We start from the raw sequence: 7,848 nt of genomic DNA, 5'->3' as shown, positions 1-7,848 counted from the left end.
AGAACTAGAACAAGAATTCTCTCTCTCTCTCTCTCTCTCTCTCTCTCTCTCTCTCTCTCTCTCTCTCTCTCTCTCTCTCTCTCTCACACACACACACACACACACACACACACACCCATCTCCGCTCATATCTCATTTCATTCAAACTTTCATCAACAACAAATGCCTTCCAATACCTCGCCTTTTAGCAGTCAACAGACGCGAATAAATTAAAATAAGGCTTGATTTTAATGTATATACGATATTATTAATAAGCGGTTAATCTTTATATATATACGATGTCTCTGTCAATTGTTTCCTCAGATGGGTTTTTGTACGTGTAAATAAGATAGTTTTTTGGTAAAGGTTGTAATTCCACCTCTCCACCTGGTTATCTGCCTGGTGTTAGTGTGCTCCATCCTGCATCGGTAAAGGTTCTAATTCCACCTCTCCACCTGGTTCTCTGCCTGGTGTTAGTGTGCTCCATCCTGCCCCGGTAAAGGTTCTAATTCCACCTCTCCATCTGGTTCTCTGTCTGGTGTTAGTGTACTCAATCCTGCCCCGTTAAAGGTTCTAATTTCATCTCTCCACCTGGTCCTCTGTCTGGTGTTAGTGTACTCAATCCTGCCCCGTTAAAGGTTCTAATTTCATCTCTCCACCTGGTCCTCTGTCTGGTGTTAGTGTGCTCCATCCTGCCCCGGTAAAGGTTTTAATTCCACTCCACCTGGTCCTCTGTCTGGTGTTAGTGTACTCCATCCTGCCCCGGTAAAGGTTATAATTCCACCACTCCACCTGGTCCTCTGTCTGGTGTTGGTGTACTTCATCCTGCCCTGATAAAGGTTCTAATTTCATCTCTCCACCTGGTTCTCTGTCTGGTGTTGGTGTTATAGTAGGATATCAATGTATTATTATTATTATTTAATATCACCACGAATTAGGCATACAATTGTCAATGGAAAAAACCCACGACAGAGAGATCACGCCACTTTATAGGAATGTCGTCCGTCAGTGTTGACCGTCTCAGTTTTGTATACTTCGCATTTCATGGTGCGCAGAGGTCACCTTGACGTACGTGACCAATTGTAACAATTATTTTCCAACCTGTAACTCGTCACTCCTTCACGAGAGTCCGACTGACACAAAACGACAGTCGCTCTCGCTCCGACGCTTCTTGTACATATAGGCTACGAATATAATTCGCCTTAAGGAAGCTGAAGTCTTAATCAACGCCCTTTAAACGCCCCCCGGCAAGCCCGTTACATTGGTGTACTCCATCCTGCCCCGGTAAAGGTTCTAATTCCACTTCTCCACCTGGTTCTCTGTCTGGTGTTGGTGTACTCCATCCTGCCCCGGTAAACGTTCTAACTCCACCTCTCCACCTGGTCCTCTGTCTGGTGTTGGTGTACTCCATCCTGCCCCGGTAAACGTTCTAACTCCACCTCTCCACCTGGTCCTCTGTCTGGTGTTAGTGTACTCCATCCTACCCCGGTAAAGATTCTAATTCCACCTCTCCACCTGGTTCCCTGTCTGGTGTTAGTGTGCTCCATCCTGCCCCGGTAAAGGTTTTAATTCCACTTCTCCACCTGGTCCTCTGTCTGGTGTTAGTGTACTCCATCCTGCCCCGGTAAAGGTTCTAATTCCATCTCTCCACCTGGTTCTCTGTCTGGTGTTAGTGTACTCCATCCTGCCCCGGTAAAGGTTCTAATTCCATCTCTCCACCTGGTTCTCTGTCTGGTGTTAGTGTGCTCCATCCTGCCCCGGTAAAGGTTCTAATTCCATCTCTCCACCTGGTTCTCTGTCTGGTGTTAGTGTACTCCATCCTGCCCCGGTAAAGGTTCTAATTCCACCTCTCCACCTGGTTCTCTGTCTGGTGTTGGTGTACTCCATCCTGCCCCGGTAAAGGTTCTAATTCCACCTCTCCACCTAGTTCTCTGTCTGGTGTTGGTGTACTCCATCCTGCCCCGGTAAAGGTTCTAATTCCACCTCTCCACCTAGTTCTCTGTCTGGTGTTGGTGTACTCCATCCTGCCCCGGTAAAGGTTCTAATTCCACCTCTCCACCTGGTTCTCTGTCTGGTGTCAGTGTACTCCATCCTGCTCCGGTAAAGGTTCTAATTTCATCTCTGCGCTACCTACCCACCTACCTACCTGAAATTTGATAGGCCTAGTATAGTTATTTAAAAGGTTACAAAACTACAACAAAAATTAATATATATACAAAATATTTTCATGGTATAATTTGTGGATTTAATGAAGCTACGTACTTGATAAAATTGTATAGCCTAGTTTTTTTTTTTTATATAATGGTAGAGAATAATAATAATAATAATAATAATAATAATAATAATAATAATAATAATAATAATAATAATAATAATAATAATAATAATAATAGAAGTAGTAGTAGTAGTAGTAGTAGTAGTAGTAGTAATTGCAGTAGTAGTAGTAGTAGCAGTAGTAGTAGTAGTAGCAGTAGCAGTAGTAGTAGAAAAAGTAGTAGTAGTAGTAGTAGTAGTAATAATTGCAGTAGTAGTAGTAGTAGTAGTAGTAGTAGTAGTAGTAGTAGTAGTAGTAGTAGTAGTAGTAGCAATACAAACTTCACACTTAATAACAATAACAACAATAGTAATAATAATAACGATAATAATAATAAAAATAACCACTCCACCGGTCCCTAACCACAACCACCACCACCACCAGGGCCACCACACAACCACAAGACTTAGGCCAAGCGCACGGCAGCGGCGGCGAGCGGGAGAGAGCCAGGCCCGCGATGCTCTCTACAACTCGTTCCAGACAGGACTGACAGGGCGGCCTCAGACAGCCTCCAGCATCCAGGATTCTCACGCGCTCACACCCACGTTTGACAAGGATTTCGTAGGGGTTTTTATGCATTTCCAGGGGTGCTTTTTATGACCCTGGTGGTAGTTTGACCCTTCTTCTGTGCCCTCAACCTGTGACCACGATTGACCTCCATTTCGCCCCAAGTTCACATTTTTGGCAAGGCTTTCGCAGCGGGTGGTAGGCATTTCCAGGGATGCTTTCATGACCCTGGTGGTAGTGTGACCCTTCTCCTGTGCCCTGAACCTAAAACACTACTCATTTGACCACGATTGACCTCCTTTTAGGCCTTGATATGAGAGGTGGAATCGTGTAGTGGTCATTTTCTTAAACATTTCGTCGGCCAAGCTCACATTTTTGACAAGGCTTTCGCAGCGGGTTGTAGGCATTTCCAGGGGTGTTTTTATGAGCCTGGTGGTAGTGTGACCCTTCTTCTGTGCCCTCAACCTAAAACACGACTCATTTGACCACGATTGACCTCCATTTCGGTCTTTAGAAAGGGTTAATATAAATGGTGAAATCATGTAGTGGTCATTTTCTTAAGTATTTCGTCGGCCAAGCTCACATTTTTGACAAGGCTTTCGCAGGGGGTTGTAGGCTTTAACAAGGGTGTTTTTATGAGCCTGGTGGTAGTGTGACCCTTTTAATGTGCCCTGAACCTTAAAAACGACTCATTTAACCACGATTGACCTCCATTTCGGTCTTTGGATATAGGTGGAATCGTGTAAGGGTATTTTCTTTAGCATTTCATCGCCCAAGCTCACATTTTTGACAAGGCTTTCGCAGGGGGTGGTAGGCTTTAACAAGGGTGCTTTTATGAGCCTGGTGGTAGTGTGACCCTTCTTCTGTGCCCTGAACCTTAAAAAACGACTCATTTGACCACGATTGACCTCCTTTTCGGCCTTTGGATATAGTTGATATGAAAGGTGAAAGCGTGTAAGGGTATTTTCTTAAGCATTTCGTCGCCCAAGCTCACATTTTTGACAAGGCTTTCGCAGGGGGTTGTAGGCATTTCCAGGGGTGCTTTTATGACCCTGGTGGTAGTGTGACCCTTCTTCTGTGCCCTCAACCTAAAACACGACTCATTTGACCACGATTGACCTCCTTTTCGTTCTTAAGAAAGGGTTAACATAAGAGGTGGAATCATGTAAGAGTATTTCCTTAAGCATTTCGTCGGCCAAGCTCACATTTTAGACAAGGCTTTCGCAGGGGGTTGTAGGCATTTCCAGGGGTGCTTTTATGACCCTGGTGGTAGTGTGACCCTTCTTCTGTGCCCTGAACCTTAAAAAACGACTCATTTGACCACGCTTGACCTCCATTTCGTTCTTTAGAAAAGGTTAACATAAGAGGTGGCAGGCTTGGTCAGTAGCCTATTCTCACATCAACTACTTTCAAAGGTCAAAAGGAGATTAATCGGGTTCTAATGAGTATTTGTTTAGTTTCCAGGTACAAAAGAAGGGTCAGCCTACTACCAGGGTCATAAAACTACCCTTGGAAATGCTTGGAACTCCTAGGAAAGCCCTGTTGAATGTGTGAGTCTGGCGCCGATATGTTGAATAAGAATTTGACCCTAGCCTAACGTTACCATATGACCGTACAAGTAGTAGTAGTAGTAGTAGTAGTAGTAGTAGTAGTAGTAGTAGTAGTAGTAGTAGTAGTAGTAGCAGTAGTAGTAGTAGTAGTAGTAGTAGTAGTAGTAGTATAAGATTTTCTGACCCATAAATATTGAAAAAAAAAAGATGGATATTCTACAGTTTCAATAATATAAGTAAATATCGTAATATATTTGGTTGCGATAGCTTTTTTTTCTCCATGTCAGAAATCGGTACACTTTAATGATAATAATGATAAGAAGAAGAAGAAGAAGAAGAAGAAGACGAAGAAGAAGAAAAAGAAGAAGAAGAAGAAGAAGACGAAGAAGTGGGTACGATAGTTTCATTTATTCGTTTTTTTATATAGGCCTACATTTTTTTTCAGCCTGAGACGATGGAATAAAAAACCTTTGCACACGCCTCCCCGCTAACCACAGACTACCCACCATTACAATAACATCAAAAACAATACTGATACTCACATTTCTCACCATTTAACAAGACACACGGCGAGAAATAAAGCACTGAGAACACTTTAGACGGGAAGGACGTCAGACACCGCGCTCGGCTGACGCTCGACTGACGCGATGGTTCTTTTCCGAGAGCGAATTATAATTATCACCTTTTATTTAATGTCTTCGCTATGAACCACAAGTCTAATTAAGGTTTTTATATCCCCTGAACATCGAAATAAACATCTATTCGCCGTTTGAAGAGAAAAATTAATATAGACGCGATGGTTGTCGAATTATAATTACCGCCTTTATTTAATGACTACGGTATAAACCACAACTCTAATTAAGGTTTTTATATTCCCTAATCATCGAAATAAACATCTATTCGCCGTTTGAAGAGGAAAATTAATATAGACGCGATGGTTGTCGAATTATAATTACCGCCTTTATTTAATGACTACGGTATAAACCACAACTCTAATTAAGGTTTTTATATTCCCTAATCATCGAAATAAACATCTATTCGCCGTTTGAAGAGAAAAATTAATATAGACGCGATGGTTGTCGAATTATAATTACCGCCTTTATTTAATGACTACGGTATAAACCACAACTCTAATTAAGGTTTTTATATTCCCTAATCATCGAAATAAACATCTATTCTCAGTTTGAAGAGAAAAATTAATATAGACGCGATGGTTGTCGAATTATAATTACCGCCTTTATTTAATGACTACGGTGTAAACCACAACTCTAATTAAGGTTTTTATATCCCCTAAACATCGAAATAAACATCTATTCTCAGTTTGAAGAGAAAAATTAATATAGACGCGATGGTTGTCGAATTATAATTACCGCCTTTATTTAATGACTACGGTATAAACCACGACTCTAATTAAGGTTTTTATATTCCCTAATCATCGAAATAAACATCTATTCTCAGTTTGAAGAGGAAAATTAATATAAACGCGATGGTTATGGCGAGTTATAGCCTAATGATTGCCTTTTTTAATGTCTTCGCTATGAACCACAACTCTAACCAAGGTTTTTATATTCCCCTAAACATCGAAATAAACATCTATTCTCAGTTTGAAGAGGAAAATTAATATAAACGCGATGGTTATGGCGAGTTATAGCCTAATGATTGCCTTTTTTAATGTCTTCGCTATGAACCACAAGTCTAATTAAGGTTTTTATATCCCCTAAACATCGAAATAAACATCTATTCTCAGTTTGAAGAGGAAAATTAATATAAACGCGATGGTTATGGCGAGTTATAGCCTAATGATTGCCTTTTTTTAATGTCTTCGCTATGAACCCACATATTGTCAGTGGTCGGATTTTTTTTTTTTGGTTCTTTTCTCCTCCTAATCATTTTCTTCCTCCTCCTTTTTCTTCATCTTTTCTTCTTCCTCCTCCTTCTCATCTTTTCCTCCTCCTCCTTCTCCTTCTTCATTACCATCACAATCACTCCTAAATCCTTCTCTCCCTAATCAATTTACACTATTTAATCATATTCAAATACATACATACCGTTAACCATATATGTAATTGCTCCATTTCCATACGGCTCCACGGGGCTGGTGTTTCTCAGAGGGCTCCACGTGACCTCTACACCAAGTAACTTAAGACACACTATTATACTTCGAGAGCTAATATACTTCCCTGTCAAAGCATTTATTGTAGAAGACGAAGAAGAGCTGATCCACATGACCTCTGCACCACATAACTTGGGGCACACACTTATACCTCGAGAGCTTAACTTCCCACCAAATAACTTAGGGCACACTATTATACTTCGAGAACTAATATATTTCCGTCAAAGTACTTATTATAGAAGACGAAGAAGAAGAAGAGCTGATCCACATGACCTCTGCACCACATAACTTGGGGCACACACTTATACCTCGAGAGCTTAACTTCCCACCAAATAACTTAGGACACACTATTATACTTCGAGAGCTAATATACTTCCCTGTCAAAGCACTTATTTTAGAAGACGAAGAAGAGCTGATCCACATGACCTCTGCACCACATAACTTAGGACACACTATTATACCTAATGCTACATTTCCCTGTACTTATTATATCTACCAGCTGATCCACGTGACCTCTGCACCACATAACTTAGGACACACTATTATACCTCGAGAGCTAATAATACCAGCTGATCCTTACTGATGCACAGACACTAAGACTACATTACGATTCTCCTTCCTTGCCCTTGACTAGGAAAAGGAGCATAGCCAGTCACTGCTGAGCTGCACACTGGAGCATAGCCAGTCACTGCTGAGAGGTGCACACTGGAGCATAGCCAGTCACTGCTGAGAGGTGCACACTGGAGCATAGCCAGTCACTGCTGAGAGGTGCACACTGGAGCATAGCCAGTCACTGCTGAGCTGCACACTGGAGCATAGCCAGTCACTGCTGAGAGGTGCACACTGGAGCATAGCCAGTCACTGCTGAGCTGCACACTGGAGCATAGCCAGTCACTGCTGAGAGGTGCACACTGGAGCATAGCCAGTCACTGCTGAGAGGTGCACACTGGAGCATAGCCAGTCACTGCTGAGAGGTGCACACTGGAGCATAGCCAGTCACTGCTGAGAGGTGCACACTGGAGCATAGCCAGTCACTGCTGAGCTGCACACTGGAGCATAGCCAGTTAGCCAGTCACTGCTGAGAGGTGCACACTGGAGCATAGCCACTCACTGCTGAGAGGTGCACACTGGAGCATAGCCACTCACTGCTGAGAGGTGCACACTGGAGCATAGCCACTCACTGCTGAGAGGTGCACACTGGAGCATAGCCAGTCACTGCTGAGAGGTGCACACTGGAGCATAGCCAGTCACTGCTGAGGCCCTGCTGGGTGCTCACCATTGAACATACTTGTCAGAACAGTCTTACATAACTAAATAACATAACTAAACGTCCCATATACTTTTCCTTTTACATAACTAATCATCCCATATACTTTTCCAGCTAA

General features: G+C 42.4%; 1 protein-coding gene across 2 annotated transcripts in view; it reads right to left on the bottom strand.

The window, feature by feature from the left end:
- Window positions 1-2,771, bottom strand: part of LOC126995246 (cyclic nucleotide-gated cation channel alpha-3-like) — a 74,050-nt gene extending 71,279 nt beyond the window's left edge. For both annotated transcript variants that reach the window (XM_050854726.1, XM_050854727.1), the window contains exon 1: window positions 2,692-2,771. The gene's annotated coding sequence lies outside the window, so the exon portion shown is untranslated. The remainder of the gene's footprint in view (window positions 1-2,691) is intronic.
- Window positions 2,772-7,848: the final 5,077 nt, after the last annotated feature.

This window comes from Eriocheir sinensis, chromosome 7 (genome assembly GCF_024679095.1).
Source record: "Eriocheir sinensis breed Jianghai 21 chromosome 7, ASM2467909v1, whole genome shotgun sequence".
Lineage (NCBI taxonomy): Eukaryota > Metazoa > Arthropoda > Malacostraca > Decapoda > Varunidae > Eriocheir > Eriocheir sinensis.
Note: the sequence above shows the minus strand (reverse complement) of the source record. Positions and strands in the feature narration are given on the sequence as shown.